Genomic DNA, 23939 nt, shown 5'->3' with positions numbered 1-23939 from the left:
GTAAGTACTTACTTATCCCCAAAGGCTCTCAACACTATGGTATCGAGCATTAGGTTTCAGTATGTATATTCAGGGGACAGAAACATTCTGACCATAGGAACAGCGTAGCAGGCAAGTCCAAGGTCCAGCACAGGTGTCTCTGGGAGCTGATAGCCAGGGGTCTAAAGGGCTGTCTGAGGCTGAGTCTGGCTGGGCCTGCTTCCAAGGCTCAAGGTGAAGCCACAATCGTGTTCCGTAGGCCAGGGATTCATATACTCCATGCCATTATCTCGGGCAGGCAGTGTCTGCCTTCAGAATACCTCAGCTGCTAAAATGAGCAATCAAATGGGTACTGGGAGCAGGATCTGTGATGCTGTTAGGGAGCCAGGAGGCAGGTACTAAGGGGCCTCCCTGACAGGAGTCTTGAAACCATGAAGCTCTGCTCATGAGCCCTTTGCTAGGATGCATGACCCCAGCAGCTTTGGGATGGGCAGTCGTGAGTCCCACCAGGGCTCGGGTGTGGGAAGTGTCAGGGCCCTGCCTGAGACTCTGCTTAAGAGTCCCGGGGGATGAGAATGCCAGGTTCTTTCACCAGGATGTTGAGTCTGGGCTGACAGAACAGGAGCCACGTTTGAGGTCCTAGTGGAGACCTTGCTTTCCATAGCTTGTGGTGATCCCTATCTCCTGTGTGAAATATGGAATTTTACTGTGGAGCACCTCCTCAGAGCAAGGAGCTAAATGTGGTCTCTAATCTCTCTTTTTACCTCTGCCCTTCCTGGGTGTCCCATTGGGTGGTGTCTTGTTGGTGAACTAACCAGCAGGGAGGGCAAATGCTTATTCTTAGCTCTAGATACTTAATGGTTTCTCTTCATCCAGTAAAGTGTGAGCCGTGTGCTCAGCCCTTGACGGTTGTGAGCTATTTGAGCATCCCTGATGGGGAGATGCTAGCCCCTAACTCCTGTCTTCTTCCTCCTCACTTCTCAGCTCCTTTGACCTGGTCCGTGTTCTTCCAAGCTCCTCAGCCCTGCCATGGGTGTGTCTCATCGCTGCCATGGGTGTGTCTCAGCCCTGCCATGGGTGTGTCTCAGCCCTGCCCCTCCAGATAAGAGTCAGCTTCTTTCCGATTCTCCCCAGAAGAGGACCTGTGAGCAGGCTTCCGGAAGCTAACTGCCACCCTACATCCATCCAATCCTTGGCTCACAGCATCCTGAGCATAGGAAAAGCCACCCTGTCCCCTCCACGTTGGGCTTTCCATACACTGCACTGGGTGGAGCTTCTCTCAAGAGCTTCAGTGCCCATGATGGAGGCTTGTGATGGTCTGTATATGCTCAGCCCAGGGAATGGCACAATTAGAAGGTGTGGCCTTGTTAGAGTAGGTGTGTCACTGTGAGAGTGAGTTTTAAGACCTTCTTTCTGGCTGCCTGGAAGCCAGTATTCTGCTAGCAGCCTTCAGATGAAGATGTAGAACTCTCAGCTCCTCCTGCACCATGCTTGCCTGGATGCTGCATTGAAAACCCATTCCCACAGGCTGCCAGCTGATATCCTCTTCTTAAGAGAAGGCTGGAGAGGGGTACACACAGATCTCCCCTTCCCCCCTTTCAGAGATTCCTAGGTCTGTGTAGCCTGGCAAATCTTGGCTTCCCTGGACGATGTGGTTTCTGGGGCCTCTGAGGTCAGAGCAGAATAAAGGCCACTGGATGTACTGGCAGGCTGGCGCAGCTTGGATTTCTGAGCCCAGACAGGGCAGAGGAGGGCCGTCCTTGCTGTTCTCTGGCCACTTTGGAGTCTGTGGCAGATGGTTCAGGGTTTTCATCTCCGAGGGGAGAAATCTCCCTGTTCCTGGGAGTCATGATTGAGGAAACTGGGTGGGCTGCTGTTGACCCTGCTGAGTCTGGGCATTCTGGATAGCTGTGCCCAGAGGTGACAGAGCTATCCTTGTGCTCACGACCAGCACTGCTGGGCCTTAAGAAGAGGTGTCCTTGTTCAGGACAGGAGGGGTCAGTTTAGAGCTCACACCACACATGCCTCTGAGACCAAAATCAGATTCAGATTCTAAGCGATGCTGAAAATCTTTGGAGCTTAGAAAAAAAACACCCCAGATTTGGGGGAGGAAGACAGGTGTTCTAGAAGTATTAGGCCCGTGCAGCCTGAGCACCCCAGATCCAGCACGGAGAAAGGATGCTGTCTCAAAGTCTTGCTCTGAGCTGTGCCTGTCTGGAGGCATCCAAGCCACAGGGTGGAGGAGAAAGAACATCCAGAAGCCAGAGTGCAGCCAAGAAACTCTCCTTTGCGCTCAGGCCAGCCGGAACCCACAGGCTTGAACCAAGCAAGCCAGGCTGCAACTGCACCCCAGATTCTGCGGGCACCGCCCAAGATGCTGCCTGAACCACCACACCACAGGGCTTCTTCCTGCACAGACAGACATCTGTTTGTGCTGTGGGGGTGGAGGGCAGATCCCCTGGGATACTGTGTCCTGACAGCATGTGGAGTGGGGGCAGGGCAGGACACCGAGGTCCTCTCAGGGTTGAGGTCCTGACCTTCAGGGGACAGAGGATTGCTGTTACTTCGGGTCTGTAAGATGACAAAGGCTGTGGCTGGAGCCTCAGCACTGACTTCAGAGCCAGCCTCCTCTTTTCCTGTTGACACAATTAGGATGGGACCAGCTTTCTGGGAGCGTAGGTATGGGCTAGGGATGGATGGTCCCGTGGTAAGGTATAAGAGGGTGTTTTTGAGTTCTCTTTGATACCCTGCAAAGAGGGGTTGTTGGTGCCATACAGAGTATGTGGTATGGGTCCCTCTCCTGTAAAGGATTCCACATGGGCAGGAGTGATGAGCTGTATCCTTCCCCATTGCCCACAAGCAGGCTGGTGAGCTGGAAGACTCATGGACTTGGATGAAACAATTCTGTTCCCACAGCAGATTGTCTCTTCCTGACTCCTACTTGGTGGGTCCAAGACCTGGGGGTGAGGAGGGACTGGCACAGTGCTCTTGGGGTATCCTGGGTGTCTTGAAGGTTCTGAGCTAAGGCTGGCCCATAGACTCCAGGTCAGTCAAGATTAGTGAATGAGTGAAGGCTTTGGGAGCTGGCTGACTGGTGCAAGCATTTCCCCCCCTCCCACCCCCCTTGATGCGCAAGCTTGGGAGAATAGCTCAGCTTTCCCGAACATATGTGTTTCTTGTTGCTGTGATAAAAACACAGCAGAAGGAAGGAGAGGTTTATTTTGGCTCTTTGTGGTGGCAGGATATTGAGCTAGTCACATTGAGTATGGAGTTAAGAAGTAGAGAGTCATTGGGTGGTGGTGGCACACATCTTTAATCCCAGCACTTCATAAACAGAGGCAGGTGGATCTCTGAGTTCAAGGCCAGCCTGATTTACAGCACAAGTTCCAGAACAGCCAGGGCTGCACAGTGAAACCCTGTCTAGAAAAACAAAAATCAAAACATGAAACTAAACGATAGAGAGATGAATGCTGGTATTAAGCACTCCTGCTCCTTTTTATTTCAGGGTCTATTACCTAGGGAATAGTGCTGCCCACAGTGTCCAGCCTTCTTGCATGAATCAAGAGAGTCACTCGTAGACATGCCAAGCAGCATCTCCCAAGTGTTTCCAGATCTCATCAAGCTGAGACTTGAGATGGACAACCATAGCTTCTTTGCAAATGGAGTGACCCCTCTGGGCTGTTGTGAGAGCTCCAAGAGCTTGGGGGACTGGGAGGGGAGTGAAGTGCTTGCTAAGCCTGCAGTGCTGATGTGACACAGATTCCCTCCCCACCCCCCCCACACACACAGTGGAGTCTCAGCTGGCCAATGGGGATAAAGATAGAGCTTTCTGGGTGGGGAAGCATTGTGGTGAAATGACATGAATTCATGGGATAGGGGGACAGAGACTGTTCCACTGAGTTAGGATAAGAAGGCCCAGTGGGTGAGCCTTGATAGCAAGGAATTCCTGTGTCTGGGGTGGGATAACTTGTGTGAAGGCGCGAGGGCGGGGGGGGGGTATCCAGTAGTCTAGGATACAGCTACTGTCCTTGGGGGGGGCATAGCTGAGGAAGACACTTAGCTTGCCCTGGAACAATACCCTTTTAAATCCAAGGACCACAGAGTAAAAGAAAAATCAATTTCCAATTACTTTTAAGCCAAAGGCTTTTCAGCAAGATAAACTCAGAAGGTGGTAGCTGAAGAGTATTGCTATAGAGCACAGAGTGTCATCCTGTCTATAAGATCTGAATGGCATGACCTTGGTCAAGGTATCCTCTATGCCGCAGGACCCCTTATCTTCCAAGGATAGGCTGGACATGCTGCTATCCATCTATTCTGTGAGCTCCCGTGCACTCACTGGTGTGCCATTCGTCTGGGATGAGCACTGAGGCTGGAAAGAAGGGGTAAGGGTGGGTGGGGATGTCCTACTGTGCTTTAAATGAGAACTACCAACCTCCGTGCTTGAATACTTGGTTCCCAGTTAGTGGAGTTGTTAGGGAAGGTGTGGCTTTGTTGGAGGAGGTTTGTCACTGGGAGTAGGCTTTGAGGTATCAAAAGATTCATGCCATTCACGGCATACCCTGTCTGCTTTCTGCCTGTGGATCAGATGTGAGCTTTCCTGTCCTTATTACTGTGATCTGGATCTGTCCCAGTTGGCTACTCTGGAGTCTACACTTACAGCAGAATGGATGTCATCACTCAGAAAGCCACATAGAGTACACAAAGGCTACATGGTGTCCCTTTGATGCCACACATGGGGAAGAAGCATGTCTAGAATTCACATCTTTTTCTTCTGGGACCATTTGTTTATAACAAATGGAGCAAAAATCCTATGTCTAGAAGTATGTGCCTCTGTGTGCCTGCATGCACATGTGTGTAATGTGTGTATACATCTATGTGCGTGTCTGCATGTGTGTGCATGTCTGTATCTCTCTGTGTGTATCTGTTTGTGTTTGTATGTGGTTGTGTGTCTGTGTGCATGTGCATGCATGTATCTGTGTCTGTGTGTCTGTCTGCTTGTATGTGTGTGCATCTGTGTCTGTGTATCTAACTACATGAGTATGTGTGTGCATGTATCTGTGTTTGTGTGTCTGTTTGCATGTATGTGTGTGTATCTGGGTCTATGTGTCTATCTGTGTGTGTATGTGAGTGTGTGTGTGTGTATGTGTGTGTGTGCATGTATCTGTGTTTGTGTGTCTGTTTGCATGTATGTGTGTGCATCTGTGCCTGTGTGTCTATCTGTGTGTGTGTATGTGAGTGAGTGTGTGTGTGTGTATATGTATGTATATATGTATGTATGTATGGGTGTGTGTGTGCATGTATCTGTGTTTGTGTGTCTGTTTGCATGTATGTGTGTGTATCTGGGTCTATGTGTCTATCTGTGTGTGTATGTGAGTGTGTGTGTGTGTGTATGTGTGTGTGTGCATGTATCTGTGTTTGTGTGTCTGTTTGCATGTATGTGTGTGCATCTGTGCCTGTGTGTCTATCTGTGTGTGTGTATGTGAGTGAGTGTGTGTGTGTGTATATGTATGTATATATGTATGTATGTATGGGTGTGTGTGTGTGCATGTATCTGTGTTTGTGTGTCTGTTTGCATGTATGTGTGTGTATCTGGGTCTATGTGTCTATCTGTGTGTGTATGTGAGTGTGTGTGTGTGTGTATGTGTGTGTGTGCATATATCTGTGTTTGTGTGTCTGTTTGCATGTATGTGTGTGCATCTGTGCCTGTGTGTCTATCTGTGTGTGTGTATGTGAGTGAGTGTGTGTGTGTGTATATGTATGTATATATGTATGTATGTATGGGTGTGTGTGTGCATGTATCTGTGTTTGTGTGTCTGTTTGCATGTATGTGTGTGTATCTGGGTCTGTGTGTCTATCTGTGTGTGTATGTGAGTGTGTGTGTGTGTGTATGTGTGTGTGTGTGTGTGTGCATGTATCTGTGTTTGTGTGTCTATTTGCGTGTATGTGTGTGCATCTGTGCCTGTGTGTCTATCTGTGTGTGTGTATGTGAGTGAGTGTGTGTGTGTGTGTGTATGTATGTATGTATGTGTGTGTGTGCATGTATCTGTGTTTGTGTGTCTGTTTGCATGTATGTGTGTGTATCTGTGTCTGTGTGTCTAACTGCATGTGTATGTGTGTGCATGTATCTGTGTTTGTGTGTCTGTTTGCATGTATGTGTGTGTATCTGGGTCTGTGTGTCTGTGAGTGTGTATGTGAGTGTGTCTCTGTGTGTGTGTGTATATGTATGTATGTATGTGTGTGTGTGCATCTGTTTGTGTGTACATCTGTGTCTGTGTGTCTATCTGTGTGTGTATGTGAGAGTGTGTGTGTGTATGCGTGTGTGTGTGTGTGTGTGTGTGTGTGTGTGTGTGTGTGTGTGTGCATGTAGAGGGTAGAGGTTGACCTCAGGCCTCAGATGTTACTCCTTAGGAGCCGTCATTTGTTTTGAGACAGGGTCTCTCACTGGGAATTGTGGCTTTTCCAGCTTGACTAGACCGACTAGGAACCCACCTGCCTCCACCTCCTCAGCACTGTGTTTACAAGTATGTACACCATACAAGCTTTTTCTGTGGGCAATGGGGATCAAACTCAGGTCCTCAGGCTTGAGGTAAGCATTTTACCAGCCGAGCTTCCTTCCCAGCGCCTGGCATTTATTTCTGAACAGACACCAACAGAGGCAGATCCACACACGTACCTGCAGGTACACATGTCCTTGTCCTTATTAACACCTATTGTCCTTCCTGCTCACACTTCCCCAGGAAACAGAGGCTTCACCATCCCTGAGCTGTGTGCTTGTCTGGGTCCTACTGGAGCCCCGCTTTGCTCACAGGATGCCATGACCACTGGATAAGGATCCCAGTGGCCTCTGCAGCTTCTCTCTAGCTCTCTGGGTGTGTTCTCTGTTGTCCCTCTGACTCCACACATGTTCTCATCAGCATTTCCACCCTTTAGCATTCCTACCCTGTCCGGTGTCCTGTCCTTTGCAGTGGCTTTCTACAGTGAGTCAGGCAGGTGTGGTGTGGTTGTCTAGGGCACTGCAGGTCTGAGGAGCTTCTGTCTCTTGTATAAAAGCTTAAGGATGGGCTGGATTAGAGATCTGAGTTTAATTTTCTACCAAGTTCCAAGAACACTTCTGGCTGTGTCCTCATCTCAGTTCTGCCCTGGGCAAGCTGGCACTGTGGAGTCAATTCTCTCGGGGTTGTGCTTCTTCAAGGACATCTAGAATGTTCTCTTTCAAGTCTCTTGACACCCCAAAGGTTATGTTTATTGCCTATCAGTGACTCATGTGCCTTTGACTGTCAGTGGTCTCTCCTCTTGCTTTGTGGTGAGGTCTTCTCTATCACTCTTTCACGGGCTCTTGGCTTTTCTGCCTCAGTTCCCTCAGTGACTTTGATTACAAATGTGACACTCAGTCTCCTGTCTCTCCACTTGGATTTGTTTTCTGTCTTACATTTCCTGGGGATGCCTAGGCCTTCTCTTGAGTGGAGTCTGTCAACTTCCTTGTCATTTCTATCTCTTGAGTACATCATTGTGTGACCATTGTAGTGGTGGTATGAAGTGGAAACCTAAGGTTCTTTGGAGAGACAGTTGTGTTGGATGGTGTTTTGTTGGGACAAACACATGAAGGAGTGTTTTCCTGAAGTGGACACAGGTGAAAGGTTAAGGCAAACACACGGAGGAACGCTTCACTGAGGCAGACACAGGAGAAAGGATGTTCTGCTAAAGCAAGCACGTGAAAGGACACGTGATGAAGGATTCTTTGCTAATGACATGCATGTATTGGTCCACCTTACATTGAGTAGTTGAGCTCCATTTGTTGGGACTCCATAAAGAGAAATGCACCAAAAATCTTCTGATGGTGTGCTGCAGTTTCTTGCTGCTTCCAGGGACGCAGGCTGATTGGATGCACATGCTGAGGCAAGACATGTGGAGGACACATGATGTTTGAAGGGTATAATTAGGACTCCATAGAGTGACAGACAGAGCTTGGCTTGCTAGTACAACTAGCTGTGCAACACTTCTGGGTCTCACATCTTCCTTGATCTTCACTTCCCTGAGAGAGGCACAGCCAAGAACTTCTCCTGGTGTTTCTGTTGGTCCTTCCTGCTGGCTCAAGCTGAGGCTGAGGCCTGGCTGTCTCTGCTAGGGCTAGGTCCTGTTACCACTGTTGTTAACCCAACTCTACCGAACTGAACTGCCGATTTCCAGACAACATAGATGAGAGTTGCTCCAAAGAACCTTTCTAAACAGGTCCACTTCCCCTGCCATCTCCCTTCCAGATCCTTGTTCTTCGACTATCTCTGCTGGGTGGTGGGTTTCAAGGGAGGTTAAAGCGTTTAAGAACCATTATTAAAAATAAGGGTTTGAAAAAAATTAAAGTTACAATGGTATGTGTGCATATGGGAGGTCAGAGGTCAACCTTGTCATTCTGGAGGCACCATGCACCTTGTTTCTTGAGACAGTGTCTCTCAAAGTCTGTCACAATTTTTAAAAAGATTTAATTTTATTATTTTTAATTCTATGTACACATGCGTGCCTGTGGATGCCCTGAATCTGGAGTCACAGGGTGTTGCGAGACACCTGATGAGGTCCCTTCTCCCATGTCTTCAGCCATCATTCTCAGGGCTGGGTCAGCCACCCAGGTTAGGATTCCAGATCCCTCTCATAGGAGGAGCAAGCTGGCAGCCTGCCCCATTTAGGAATTATGACCAGAGGCCACCTCCCAGCAATGGTCCTAAGGACTATGAAGGGAAGAGAGGAGAGCCTGGAGGCCACTTCATCCTGACCATGACATCTGCTACCACATGTCAATTCTCCAAATCAAACATCACTCTGGCAAGAGGGACCTCTGAATGTCAAAAGTAGGTTTGTGGACACTGTCTTGGCTTCTTTTCTGTTGCTTTGATAGAATTCTTGGATTAAATCAGGTAACACAAGGAAGAAAAGCTTTATTTGACTTACAGTTCCATAGAGTTAGAGTTGGCCATCGTGGGGAAGGCATGGCAGAGAGCATGTGAGACCAGTTCTTTACATGGCGTAGCAGTCAGAGAGCAGCGAAGGAGCAGGAAGTGGAGCTATGCAGTCAAAGAGCAAAGCCCTCTCCCAAGGTGCAACCTCCTCCAGCAGGGTTCCATCATCTCCTAAAGGTTTCATAACGTCTCTGAATAGCACCCAAAGCCAGGAACCAAGTGTTCAACCACAGGAGCCCATGGGGGCCATTTCACATTGCAACCAAACTTTCTGATATCTTTCTTCAACCTTACTGTCAAGCTTGCCACCACCTCCCTCACAGGGCTTCCAGACCTTCTTACCTTTAACTACTAAGTGATCATGCAAAGTTCTAGCCTCCCAGACACCTAGCCTGAATGCAGGCTGACCACTCTTATGGACCCAACAGGGGTCTTGAAGGATGGGCTCGCTGTCCCAGGACAACTCAGTCAGACTTTGGGGATGCTGAATTTGGAGCTCCTCAGGCTTGGATGCCAACCATCTTGGAGATTTGTGCCCATTTTGTCACTCTTATGAGTGTTGGAGGACATGCAGGTGAGCTGCAGACTTAGTGGCCCAGAGTGCCTATATGACACACAGGAGCAAGCCTTGGGAAGATGGGGCTGGTGCTCTTGTTGTCTGGTTGCCCTGGGAGATGTGGAAGACCTTCCATCACTGACTGCAGCATGGGAGGCTGTGTCCATGATTCCGGGAGAGATGGGATGGCTCATGGCACCACTTGACTACAGAGAAGGCAGCCTATGTGCACGTTGCAGGTGGGGACTTGGCCTCTGGGGCTGCTGCTCACGGGGTGGCTGGCATCATGGAATGACAGGTGCAGAGGCTTGGCTCACACAGCTATAGAGCAAATGTTGCATTTTGATCTGAGGAAAGAAGTCCAGTCCAGACACAGCAAGGATAAGAGGAATGACGAGGGTGTGGTTGAGTGGGGAGAGGCTACTTTTTCTTGTGCGTTTCTCTCTGTCTTAAGTGTTATCCACTTAGATTTCACACAAGTTGGTCCATTTCTGGGGTGATACATGTATCAACCTGGCACCATAGAGAGGAATGTGTGGAAGTCCAGGCTAGAGGCTCCTCACAACCCTTTCTTTTCACAGGTAGGTGTTTTGTTTTGTTTTGTTTTGTCCAGTAGCCTATAGTTCAGACCTCTGTAAAAAAAAAAACCACAAGTGGGAACGTCCACTTGCCAAGCATGGGAGTGGACAGCTGGCTGGAGCTTCAATGTGTGGAGCTCCCAGCTGCCAGCAAGCACCTGTCCCTTCCTGACCAGGGATGCTCCGTCCTTCCTCTGCTGTCTCTTAATGTTCCCACGAGGCTGTGTGTTTGGGGGAGGTCTGCAGTTCCAGCCACATTGGGGAAACTGAGGCTGGAAAGCATGGAGTCAGAAAGACCCAATTCTCGAGAGTATCTTGTGCCGGGGATTGAACCCTGGGCCCCAGTATTGCTAGGCAAGTGCTCTACCATGGAGCTATTGCTTCAACCCCAAGTTAAACACGGTTAAATCTTGTTAAGAATGTTCTTATCTTATTGTAAGCAGCCTTTAGTGGTTATTTTTTTCCTTCAAATAAACTAAGCTGTTGGATTGTCTGATGATTTGACCCATTGATTGATGTCTGCCAGACCCCTCATTTGTGCCTGACTGCCTTGAGCAGGGGGCTGTCACCGAGCTGTCATGGCACCCTAAATACTTTCAATGGCTTGAGAAACTGTACTTCAGCTGATAGGACCTCTGCAGCCACAGTGCTGCCAGAGTCACATGCTTCTCCTTCAGGGACAAATTTTCTCCAGCTGTGATGCTGCTGACAACCCCACTCAGAGTTGTCACAAGCCTTGGAGAACTTTAGGTGAGCTTGTTTGCCCTGAAGCTACCCAGGGCAGGAGGAAGATCACTTCCCCAGTGACTCAGCAAAAAGTCTATGGAGGGCACAGCGTAATAGTTATGACTGGCAGAGTCCAATGCTATATGGATGCAAGGCTGTGGCTTGTGGAATTATACTCTGGGCACACGTTGTCAGTCCCTCTTCTGCTATACAATCAGGCTTCTCTCCTGGGTATTGACTCCTGGTATTGCAAAGGTTAGGTCTCATTTGAGGTATCACTTGAACTTTTAGCTATTTTTGCTCTTTACTATGGGTAGAGTGGGCTGGGCTGTTTGTGCAAAAAAAAAAAAAAAAAAAAAAAAAAAAAAAAGAGAGAGACCTGGGGCTTCTAGCAGTGACAGCTGAATAGTTATAGAGAGTCAGGACCTGATACAAGAAGCTCTGAACTGTAACACCAGAAGGCAGATAGAGAGATCCAGGGAATCACTACAGCAGTGGACAGTATAGAGAAGGTGAGAGACAGTGCAGAAACTGAAACTGCAGAGCACAGGAGGCTGTAAGAACCAGAGGCAGGAGTTGAGCCCTCAGGCTGTGGCTCCAGGAGTCCAGAAGAGCTCACAAGAGACATCTGAGAGCTGAGGGTCCTTATCCAAACCTCCAGAGCTGTAACCGGATCTGGCTGGTGGTGCTCTAGGCCCTAGGCAGTCTCAGCCTTGAGTACTTGCAACAGCAACCCGCCCTGGCTCTGAAAGCTTAGAATCCTGAGCCTCTGGTTCTCGAGGCTCAGAGCTAAAGGCCTTTTCATTCGGAAACGCAGCTTGTGATTCCCTGAAACAGATCTGTCAACGAATTCTTTGTTTATTTGCAACTTCTGTGTATCTCTAGCCGCCCTTTATGACACTACGAAGCCACTTCCTGGGGCAGCTTGGCTGGTGAGTGGCAGAGGACTTGATTTGAATCTTCCTGGAGGGCAAGTCTGATACTGGGTGGACACAGAGCTCACCACACTGTAGGATAGAGCATGTTCCCACTCAGAGTGCCAGGTGACACCCACAAGGAGGCTGTGGGGTTCTTATCAGCCCAGGAATGCTCCACTAGGGCACTGTCTCAGCTTTGACTGTCAGGAGAGCACTGTTGCTATTGCGGGGGTCCCAGGAATGGGACCAGTATGCTTGGATTTAGAGCCAGAGGCTGGTCCTGTCTGGTGTGTGTGTGTGTGTGTGTGTGTGTGTGTGTGTGTGTGAGTGTGTGTGCGCGCACCCATATGCCTTGGGCTTCTGGCTCCCTAAGAGTCACAGGGGAATGCATAACACACAGAGACCCAGGTGATTACAACAGTGACCGCTGGAAAACCCCTTTCCAAATGCTTTGATCTGTTTCAAAGAAACCAAAACAAAATAAAACCACACCCCGGCAAACCAAAAAAACTTGCCAACAAAACAAAACAAGAAGAGCTTAGAGAGAGAAGAGACTATCACAAATGTTGAGAAGGGACGCCCCAGGAAGACCAGCAGAGTCAACTAACCTGGACCCCTGGGGGCTCTCAGAGACTGAACCACCAACCAAAGAGCAAGCATCAGCTGGACCAGGTCCCCACACATATGTAGCCGATGTGCAGCTTAGCCTTCTTCATGAAGGTCCCCCCTAGGGCCACTAAATCTGTTGCCTGTCTGTGGATCCCATTCTCATAACTGGGCTGCTTTGTCTGGCCACGGTGGGAGAGGATGTGCCTAGCCTTGCAGTGACTTGATGTGCCAGGGCGGAGCGGTACCCAGGGGATCTCCCCATTCTGATTTCCCCATTCTTAGGAGAGGATGGGGGAGGAGCTGTGTGAGAAGGGACTGGGAGAAGAGGGGGGGGGGGCGGATATTGGGACGTAAAGTGAATAAATAAATAAATTAATGAAAAAAATAAAGTGGGGACACTTAGCTCTGAAGCCACTTTCAAAAGACTCGCAGCCAAGCAGGCATGCTGATGTGAAACTGCCCTAGGTTGGGATGCAGAGGTGCAGCTTCCTGGTTAGCTGTTTGCACCATCTGCTTGCAATACTGCGCAGGGCAGTGGCAGAGAAACAAATGGTAAGATGTATAGATGGGTCTTGGCACCCAGGTTTTTCTTTAAATGACGTTGCCTTTCATTCTTGACCCCTGAGAAGGCTGCCCACCAGTTAGGCATCCGTGAGAGAGGTTACCCGACCTAAAGCAGAAGGGCTGAGTGACTTTGCTGACTGCTCAGCTCACATGCAACCCTATCTGCAGTCCTGCCCACGGGATCCCCAGGGTATCAGCCTTGCTTACATACCTCCCTTGCTAGCAGACTCTCTACTCCATGAGCTTCCATCCCACTGTCCCTCATCATGAAGGTGCTCACCACATTAGTCTCAAGGAGACCCACACTGTCACTTCCCAGTGGTGCTGTCTGCTTCCCTGGATCATCTGGAAGCCAGCTGCACTGGAAAGTCCATGCACTCTCCTTAAGCATTTATAAAAAGAGGGAGACTCCCAGGAAATAAAAGCCTAGGCTCTCCTGAAGAGTTGAGCGTGCCTGATTACTAATCCCACCCCCGGACCAGCCTTTTATCGTTGATAAGGCCTGTCTGAATTTAACAGCCACAGAGCCGCACAGACTAGAGACCCGAGGAGTGACATGCCCTTAGATCGCATTTGACGCAAATCCTTTTCACTCCGTCTCAGACTGGTACTTCAAAGGAACCGAAGATCCTAGAGGCAGAGAGCCGATGCCACCTCCCGCTACCACAGGGATGGCCCTGTGGTAGCTGCGTCTTGCTAAGAATGGCATCTGGCCTCTGGTTCCCTGGGCTGGACATGGGGCTTGCTCACTGACACTGCTGGCCAGCATGCTCAGCCATCTCATGTGACCAGGCCACAAAAGACCATGGCAGACATTCAGGCTCACTGGGACACAGAAGGAGCTGATTTTAGTAAGGGATGCAGCTGACACAAACCAGACACAAAACAGACTCAAAACAGACGCAGCCTGTCCTCATCAAGAGCTTTGCCGAGAGAAACCCAAACCAGGATTGGATTTTAACAAGAAGCAAACCATTTGCACATGATGGCCAATGAGAGGCGCTTGACATAATGTCTTGCAAATAGTGGCCCGTGATGACAGGGCCTGTCTACAGACAGGATAAGGGAGAATCAGGCTCGTGTGCAGTTACTAGAGCCATCTTTACTACTGTAGTTTTTTTTTTTTTTTTCCTGAAGTGACTGTTTTAGCAAAAATGTTTGCAGTGGTAAGCTACCATGAACAGGCCATCGCCTCCGAGACTTCTTTTTTAACCACTGTAATTTGAAACAAATGTATCAGACCAGGAACATATGAGAGTGCTTGCCTATTCTGACGTGGAAGCCAAAGACGTTTCCTATGTCATCCTGTGGGTGGCTGAGACAGCCTGCAGGTCCTGCTCAGTCACCTTGCCCTTTGAACCCAGACCTGCATCATCAACTTAGGTGACCTCATGGACACAGATAGCCTCATCAGCACCAGTTCTCACTGCTGCTCAAACAGAGTCCAACATGGGGAACCAGCATAGTGACTTGAAGGGATACAAATAGTATCATTTCTGTATGTAATCAATCAATCCGAAAGGATGACTCAGAGATAAGACATTTCTTATTGGATCATCAAAATCAGGTGTGCTCTACCATTCAGCGAGTCCCTGGGAAGACTCACCACATTGTCAGTGCCCAGTGGTGGGTGTCCTGTTGCTGGCATGGCAAGGTCTGAGAGATAACTTTGAATTTCCGGTCGGAGCAGCTATAGGCTGGTGATGGAACAGAATATCGGGTATCCAGGAGTCCTGTATCAGCAACACCTGCTAGAACGTTCTCCTAGTTCTGCTAGTCCTCCTAGAACGTTCATCCCTGAGAGTCAGTCACTTCCCAATTGGCTCAGACTTGGTATGTGTCTTCTGACCCTCAAGCCCTGCTGTCATCAGATATCAGCACCGTTTCCTCTGGGGATTGGTGAAAGTCTCAAGCAGTGGTCCCTTAAATAGCATGAACGTATTTGAGTGGCCCCAAGCTAAATTGGAGGATCTACTATAGAAAGCAAACAAAACTATAGGTAGAAGTTGGCTTAGGATTTCTATCGCTGCGATAAAACAAAAGCAAGCAAACAAACAAAACACCACGACCAAAGGCGACACGGAGCGGAAACGGTTTCTTTCATCTTGTTCTTCTGGGTGACGTCATATCACAGAGGCACCCTAGGGCAGGAACTCAACCAGGGCCGGGACCTGGAGGCAGAAGCTGATGCAGAAGCCATAGCTGCAGTGCTACTTGCTGTTTTCTCCTCATGGCTTGCTCAGCCTGCCTTCTTCTAACACCCAAGACCACCCAGCTCAATGGTGGCACTGCTCCCAGTGAGCTGGGCCCTGCACAGCAATCATCCATCATGAAAACACACCACAGGCTTGCCCACAGGCCAATCTGGTGGGGGAAATTTTTTCTCAATTGAAGTTCCCTCCTCCACAATGACTCTAGCCTGTGTGAAGTTGACATAAAAAACTAGCTCACATGGTAGTAAAGTTGAGGGCTTTGCGAGGGTTCCGCACCAACAGCAGTGGCGCTTGTATGTCTCCTGCACTTGGCCTTCAGCGCTAAGTGTGAGTACAGAACATGGGATGCTCAAACCACCAACAGTCTGCTTCACATTGCTCCCGAGAAGCTCCTGTGGGTTCCTCCTTGGTATTATTTGGTTTATGCTTTGTATGAAATTATATGGCCCAGTCATTGTTTTGTTGTATTTCTCCCGTGATTACAAATGTTATAAAAATGTGCTTGTGATTGAAGGAAGAATACAACAGAAGCAATTCAGAAATCGAGTCCCTCTGCTTCAGTGTCTAAAGGAGGATGTGCTGGGCTAGGGATGGTAGGCTGACGAGATAGCTGTGCACTGAAGGACTCCATAGCTCTAACCAGTGTACACTATATTTTGCCTGGGAGACTCACCGATGGGGAGGTAGGCTGAAGTTATTAGAGCTGAGATGTAGGTCGCTGTAGAACAGGGAGAATGTTGCCCCCACTTTTTTGTCTGGATGAATGGGTCAGACCAATTGGCTTGAGAGCTGGCAGACAAGATGGATCCAGGACTGTAGTGATTGGCTGGGATTGCATCAGGCAGAACTGAAGCAGATCTCAGGCTTAGGAATGGAGAATGCCCCCAGATTGAAATGCCCAAAGCCTAATGAGCCAAGACTCTCTTTATGCCTTAGAGCTGATCCTCAGGGTGTGTTCTGTGGTATGGGGCGCTCTGTCTAGTGCTCCTGGCATCCTAAGCCTCTCCAGAGGCAGGGAGCTCTGGGACAGACTAGCCTCCACTCACACCTCCCCCCAGGCTCCCTACTGAGTCCCCTGCCTAGTAGAAGGGAGAAGCCTTCAGCTATGGCATTCAAGCTGTGTCATGGATTGGCCTAGTCTGTCTGTGTCTCCGTAACAAAATATCAGAGATGTGGAGGTCTAAGGCCAAGGCACTGACTGGCAGGGGTGGTGTCTGGTGAGAGCAGCTAAGTTTCAGAGCAGAGCAGAAGTAAGACCAAACCATGACTTAGAAGCAGATAGACAAGACTCCATTACTATGACTTCTGCCCTAGCAGATCGACCTCAGCTCAGGGAGACAGGAAAGCAGAGATGGAGGGGAGCAGGCTGCTGCGTGCAGAACAAAGGGAGCAGTGGCTTTATTGGTTGCCTGGGGTGGGCTAGAGCTTGGCAGTTGTCCATTGGTCTTGGGCACAGTTTCAAAAGATGTTTTCTTCTCATGCATAGCATTCTGGCCTTGGGGTTTGCAGGCTGATGGTCAGTGACTTAACCGGGGAACTGCTGAGTTACTCATCTTGCATAAATATTCTGACCTCGTGGTTTTGTCTGAGCTTACGATGAAGTCGAGCGATTCCAATGCCTGAGCTTCTGAGAAAGCATAAGGGTGGTATGGGAGAAATGCACGCCAGCTCCAGTGCTTAGTAGGCATTACTCTGCATTAGGGTCTTGGGCAAAACATTCCTCAATGATCAGCATGCCTCAGAACACAGCTGAGGGGAGTCTTGTTCAAAGGCTGTGGCAACAAAGGACACAGACCCAGGGTGTGGAGATGCCAACCCCTTGACCCTGTCACTTGCCCTCCAATTCTCTGCTGGCTTCAGTGAAGAGTCAGTGGTTTAGCTAACTCACCTTAGGGTTTTCAAAACCCTGAACTCACACCACAGCACATGAGTCTGCATGACACTGGCACAGTGCTAGCAATGTGTCATCCAGCTGCGTGACCTCCACAGTGAAAGGCTGAGTCAGTTACGGGCAAATGCCATGACTTTGCTCTGGTGATCAGTTGGACATCTGAGGTGTCTCTGAGGGAATGAAGCTCCCCTTCTGTCTTCTGTGTGGCGATTTCAAATTCCACTAGTCGACCCACAGGGGCTCTTAGACTGTGAACATTCTGATATTGTGGACCCTGCATACAGCCTGAAGGAGTTGAGAGCAGCCACTTTGCAGGCATGCTCCTTTGGAATTCCGTGTTCTTTGAGTGCCCTGGAAGTATATGAGTGAGACACCCTCTTCCTGGGGTATAGGAGCTGCCAATGGTTGAGAGGGCATCTGGGAGGTTGACAAGGGTCTGTGCAGATCTCTCTCTCTCTCTCTCTCTCTCTCTCTATATATATATATATATATATATATATATATATATATATCCCCCAGGTCAGGGACTACAAGGGGAGCTCAAACAACCTAGCAAGTCCCAGGTAGCTCTGAGGAGGCCAACCAAGGCTCTTAGCCTTCAGCCTGAATCTGGGGCGCACAGCTGAAGCCTAGGAACAAGGGCTACAGGAAAGATGAGCTTGCCCTCCCCTCTCATGTCCTCCTTAAGACTCAAACAGGAACAAGAACATTTGGAAATGTCGCTCTGGGAGATGTCCATGTCTCAAAGGGGGTTGGGGTGTCTTTGAGAATGACAGAGAATGTCAAAACCAGGCTCAGCACCATTTTAGAAATCAGAAATGACAGCCAATAACAAGAAAGGAACAGCCTGTCCCCCATGAGGAGGGGATTAGGATGGCCCACTGGGTGGGACCTGAGCTCAGATGGCTTCTGTTTAGCCTCACGTGATGGTACCCAGGGAGGACCTGTGCTGTGACTGCAGGGGTATCAGCCTGGTGTTTTGTTTTGTTTGTTATTGTTGCTGTTGTTGTTGTTGTTGATGATGATGATATTTTCTTTATTTACATTTCAAATTTTATCCCTTTTCTTCTCCAACCCCCTATACCTTCCTCCCTCCCCGGGATCACTAACCCATCCATTCCTGCTTCCCTGTCCTGGCATTCCCCTACACTGGGGGCATCAAGCCTTCACAAGACCAAAGACCTCTTCTCTTCTTGATGTCCCACAAGGCCATCTTCTGCTACACATGAGGCTGAAGCCTTGAGTCCCTCCTGTGTGCTCTTTGGTTGGTGGTTTAGTCCCTGGGAGCTCTGGGGGTACTGGTTGGTTCATATTGTTGTTCCTCCTATAGGGCTGCAAACCCCTTCAGCTCCTTGGGTCCTCTCTCTAGCTACCCTTTTTAACTTGGGAGGGAGCCAAGTCAGATTCAGGAGGTTAGAGAGCCAAGGCTTTGCTGCCACCCAGGACTTGTCCTCCTTTTCCTACCCCTTGCTTGCCCCTAGTCCATAGGATCTTGGTGACTCTCTCTCTCTCTCTCTCTCTCTCTCTCTCTCTCTCTCTCTCTCTCTCTCTCTCCTCTGCAGACCCCTCTCCTTGCTCCACAGGGTTGCATGACACCATCAAACACTGCTGCCTTCCTGTGCCCAGGGGGCTGAAAGAGTTGAGGCAAGGAAGCAGCCCCGTGACTTGACCTATGACCTGGTAGCAGAAAGCCCTTCTTTCTGATGGTGACCTGTGTGCAAATTAAGTCCTGGACAACAAGAAGAGGCAGTGGGCACCAGTCACAGTCTCCTGGGCCTCCTGTGCTGGGGCCCCTTTCCTAGTCCCCATTGTCATCTTGCTGGGAGGCCTTGGGGCCAGGCTGTGGTGAACACTGTCTTTCTGTTTCCTTGGCTTGGGCTCCATCCTGGGGTCAGATGGCCCTGAAAGGCCATATTTGCCTTGTAGGCATGGAAAAGGGGAGGAAGCGGGGCCTGCTGCAGTGTGTTGTTGTCCCAGGGTCCCTACCCAACATACTGTGTCCCATTCATCCCAAGGCAGCCAAGGGCAATGTTCCTCACGACACAGCAGGCCCCCACCCAGGAAGGGTATCACAGGACATCACCCAACATGCCAGAAGCAATGCTGGTGGAGGGTCGTGAAACAGACATGGGTACCATGGCAATAGAAGCTGGGGTGTGGGCATCCTTCATTTGTTTGGGGTGGCCAGAGCCTGGCTGTGACCCCAGTCCTGGAATCAGAGCTGGGTAAGCCAGAAGGAGGCAATCTAGGAGTGGATACGCTAGCATCTGTCTGCCAGTCCTATTGAAAGGTAGCCCAGTTCTGCTCAGAAGCATCCCTGACCATAATGAGGGAGCCTGGGCTCTTCCTGACTCAGAATTTGGCTCTTCCCATATCTGGACATCTATGTGATTCAGTTCAGGAGCAGGGTCTGCCCAATGAGAGCTAGTGCACACTAGCACTAGTGCATCCCCCTACCAGCAGGGATATACTCACCCCAGGGAGGGCTTTCTGGTTTCTACCTGATCAGAAGGCTCTGTACCAGGGCCAGGGATCCCCTGGAGGAAAGACCAGTGCCATGATGTCTACTGGTTTGACCTTGACCTGTGGGGGTAAGACTTGTGCATAGTGAAGAGCCTCTGGTCATGGGATACAGTAGCTCTTCTCGCTATGGCACCTGGCATGACCTTGGCTGGGAGCTGTGGTCCTTTGGTGATGATCTTGATATGGCCATGTGGTCACACCCATCTGCAGCAGCTGAGACTTCACAGAATTTCACTTCTGGTCAGGCTGCTCCTCATCCTTATTAAGTTTACACATGAGCAAACGGGGCCCCAGAGAGCTCCTTTGTGACTGTGTGTCTGCGAAGACAGATCCTCCTGAGGGACAGCTTATGCTAAACACAAGCAAGCAGACCTCCAAGTAACTGCAAAGGCCTTTATTCCAGGCAAGGGTCTCTCCCTCCCCACTTCAGGCTGGGATGAAGACATGGCCATGCACTGGGGGCTCTCAACCCTCTAGCCTGACTTTCACATGGGTATACATCAAGGATAATGACCCATCCTACCTTGACCTGGTTTCTCACTGGTCCTCAGCCCCTCCGATCCCTCTGTTCTAAGTCCTGACAGCCTTTGTCATGTTCTGAACAATGCTTGCTACTTGGAAGCAAGGAGCACGTGTGACTTCCACTGTAATTCCAAACTGTCCCTTTTAGTGTTTCCAGTCAACCAGGGCAGTCTCATGATTTTAAACATGATGAACCAGGAATGCCTCACTCTGTAACACTACAGATGAGGCTGAGCAAGGGGACCCAGTTTTCCTGGCAGGGAGAATAGTCATTTACAGGGCACTTGGCAGGTACCTACCCTGAACTGCTAGCCTTCCAGGTGCAGGAGAAGCTGTGAGTTGGTTTTTGTGAGGGCCTGTGTGTCATAAATAGGGAGGGTATGGTGGAGGAAGTCACTCACTCGATATAGCTATGTAGACATATTTAAAATTGGTGTGTGGTCTTCACGTAAAGTCTTTTACCAAAGACACCTGTTGTCAGCACGACACAGTTGGGGCTGTGTGCAGGCTGTGCTGAGAAACTCTCCTGACCTCTTTTGCCAGTGTTTCTAGCCAGCAGTTCTTTGGCCCAGTGTCAGGGCAGTGAGGGAGGAAAGGGGGACAGGGTGCTGTGTGTACTCTCTGCTTTGTGTGACAGTTTGACCCAGCCTAACTGAGGTCTCCAAACCCCTCTGGTGCCTGGAGGCATGTAGCAGCCTGGTTCTCTTCCAGCTCCTACCTGCCACTCACTCCAAATTCACCCCAGTCTCCCTGTCTCCTGCAGAAATTGACTTTCTCTTTGTTTTGGTTCTCCTGTCTTTGAGGATCCTGCCCCACCCTTTTGTCCTTCCCTTCGATGTTACACTAGTGGATTTATCCGGAGTGATCAGAGATGACACTTGCACCTTCTCTGTACTTCACAAGAAACCCTCCAGTGCATTTTTTCCCCAAGTCTTTTTTCTGCACCACAGATATACCAGCTTCGTGTCCCCGCCCTGGATTTGTTGGAGGATAGTGGGTGTCATGAAATGACACCTGGGCATTTGACTGACAGGACTCCTAGATGCAATCACATGTCGAAGGATGAAAATAGCATCAGTGACATGATGTGTCCCTGAGGTCAAACAGAACCTAGCAAGCAAATCGCTGGCCCAAGGCACGAAACACAGAGTTCTAGGTGGCAGGCACTCTCAGGGACAAAGCTCTCAGGGATATGTGACAGAGTGTGAAGGACGGAGCAGTCGAAAGTTGGGGGGACTCCAAATAGTCAGTATGTGCCTCACTTGCCAAGAAACCCCGAAACAGCTTCTCTGAGGCATCCACCACAGGGCACAGCAATTGTTGTTCCAAAGTGTGGCTGGACTCATCACAAGTGCAGACTGTGACAGAGCCTGACTGTACAGCCAGTCTGTCAGTATTTTGTGGAGTGATGCTCACAATAGCATCCTGTAGTTTTCTAGAAGACTGTGGGTGAAGAAGAAATAACAGGGTCAGCCATAGGTGCCCCAGAGGACTGTTCCATGTCACTCCACTGTCTTGGCCAAAAGGACATGAGCAGAGGGCAGCATGGTCATCTCTGAGGAAAGTTTAAGAGCCAGAGCCAGCCAGCCAGGACCATTTCCCTTCCGTTTTGTTTTGTTTTGTTTTGTTTTGTTTTGTTTTGTTTTGTTTTGTTTTTCGAGACAGGGTTTCTCTGTATAACCCTGGCTGTCCTGGAACTCACTTTGTAGACCAGGCTGGCCTCGAACTCAGAAATCCACCTGTCTCTGCCTCCCGAGAGCTGGGATTAAAGGCATGTGCCACCATGCCGGGCTCCATTTCCCTTCCTACTCAGCCTGCTTCTGCAGATATGGCTTCCCATCTTTGTGCTGAGGGACCATGATGGGGGCCAGATCTTTGGTTGACTCCTGGTGAATGAATGGGAGTGAGGGGGACTTTAATCTTGACTGTGAGGAACAATCTGGTCTGGGTATTGGGCTATCACAATGTAACCAAGCACTCTTGGTGGATTGACATGAACAGTGAGATCTCAGATGTGTTTATTTGGTCAGACATCATGAAATGCAGGCAGGTCAGGATTGAACATCACATCAGAAAAGCAGCCACAGATCACCCATGTAAGGAATAGCTTATGCTAACTCCTCTAAGGGACTGAATCATGGCTAACCTGCATGGAGGTTACCAGACCAGGTCACCAGACCATGTCTGGTGCAGCTTCAGGATGTGACCTGCACTGTGGCTATTCACAGTGGCACTGCCTTGTCAACTTACCGGCTTTGAAGGAAGATTTCACTGCTAGCTACATGTGTGAACTACTCAGCTGTGTTCTTTCAAAACTGTTCTGAAAATATGATTCCCCCAAGGAATGGCCAAAAGTAAGGAAATCCCAGTGCAAGCAATAGCAAAGCCAGGCATAGCTCAGCTGCTATTGCTTGATTCAGCTTAGAGCCTTTCTGGTCCTTGCATTCATTTCCAGTGGCCTGAGTTTGCATTGATGCCCAGTTGTGCCTGGCTTTGTCTAAGTTGTCAAGATGGGGGATGTGCAGTCAGCAGGACAGTGTTTGGCGTGTCACACATAGCTCAATGCATCTTTGCACTCTAAGTGTCCAGAAGAGAAGTGTCAATATAAACAATTGACAATGTGTATTGTGTGTCAACTTGCTTTCCAGACATTCTGTATTGATTTGCCCTCCAGTGGTGACATGCTACCCATGGTTCATTCCGGGCTCTCTAGCGGCAAATTTCATCTCCACAGTCTCAGCCAGTTTTATAGGCAAGCTCTTACACATTTCTCTTTATATTCCATGGAATTTGAGCACTGTAAAACATGACTAATGGCTATTTGCATTTCTTTCTTTGTGAGTTTTTATATTTTTGGTTTTGTGTGTGTGTGTGTGTGTGTGTGTGTGTGCATCATTTCTTCCTGTTAAAGCCAGTGAGCTGGCTCAGTGGGTAAGAGCATTGCCTCTAAGCCTAGAGACTAGACTTTGATGCCCAGAACTCATATGGTAAAAGGAAGAAACTCTCACATGCTGTTCTCTGATCTCCACAGGCATCCACAAACACATGCAACACACACAACCACACAAATACACGTACATACACAGAGAGACAGACAAGCACACACACACAAATACACACAAACACATACACAAACACACATACAAACACATACACATATACACAGAGACAGACAGACACACAGAAATACACACACAAACAAGCACACGTACACAGAGACAGACACACAGAAATACACAGATAGACACGGCAAATACACTAAACTTTTTTTTTTTTAACTCTACTGTTGTAAGAATACATTAACCATGTTTCTAGTTAGCTCAACATGTCATCATCACTAAAATGCACTGGGTGAGGGATGGAGCTGACCATGGCCGCCGATCCCTTAGCCTTGCAGCTTAATTTGTTATTTGATTGACATCTTCTGGCTCTGGCTTGTCAGGCAATGGCCCCTGGGTTTCCATGTGAATTTGGGATGATTCCCTCACTGTCACGACCCACTATCACCCACTGTCACCACCCTACAGTGGCAGGAGACTTAACAACCCCTAGCCCTTCAGATACTGGGTAGCCTTGGAGCTTTTTCTGCCTGGGTGTTCTGTGGTCTTGGTGTCCTGTGCTCAGGGCTTTCTTTGACTGCCTCTATTCTGCAGCCTTTCTTCAGCTACCTGTGCTGGAACAAAGACCTTCCTCCTGCCTTGCCCTTGACTCTCTTTACATTCCTCTGCCTGACCTCTGTCGCCACCACTATGATGGGGAGTTAGTTTTAATTGTCAACTGGACACAACCAGGAATATGGGGGGAAGAGAGTTTCAATAAAGGACAGTCTAGACTAGGTTGACCTATGGGTATGTCTATGGGGTCTGTCTTCACACCTCTTATTGAAGTAGGAAGATCCAGGCTAAGTGTGGGC

The sequence above is a fragment of the Mus caroli genome, unplaced genomic scaffold, assembly GCF_978045245.1.
Source record: "Mus caroli unplaced genomic scaffold, Mus_caroli_1 scaffold_1, whole genome shotgun sequence".
NCBI lineage: Eukaryota > Metazoa > Chordata > Mammalia > Rodentia > Muridae > Mus > Mus caroli.
This window is presented reverse-complemented; position numbering follows the sequence as displayed.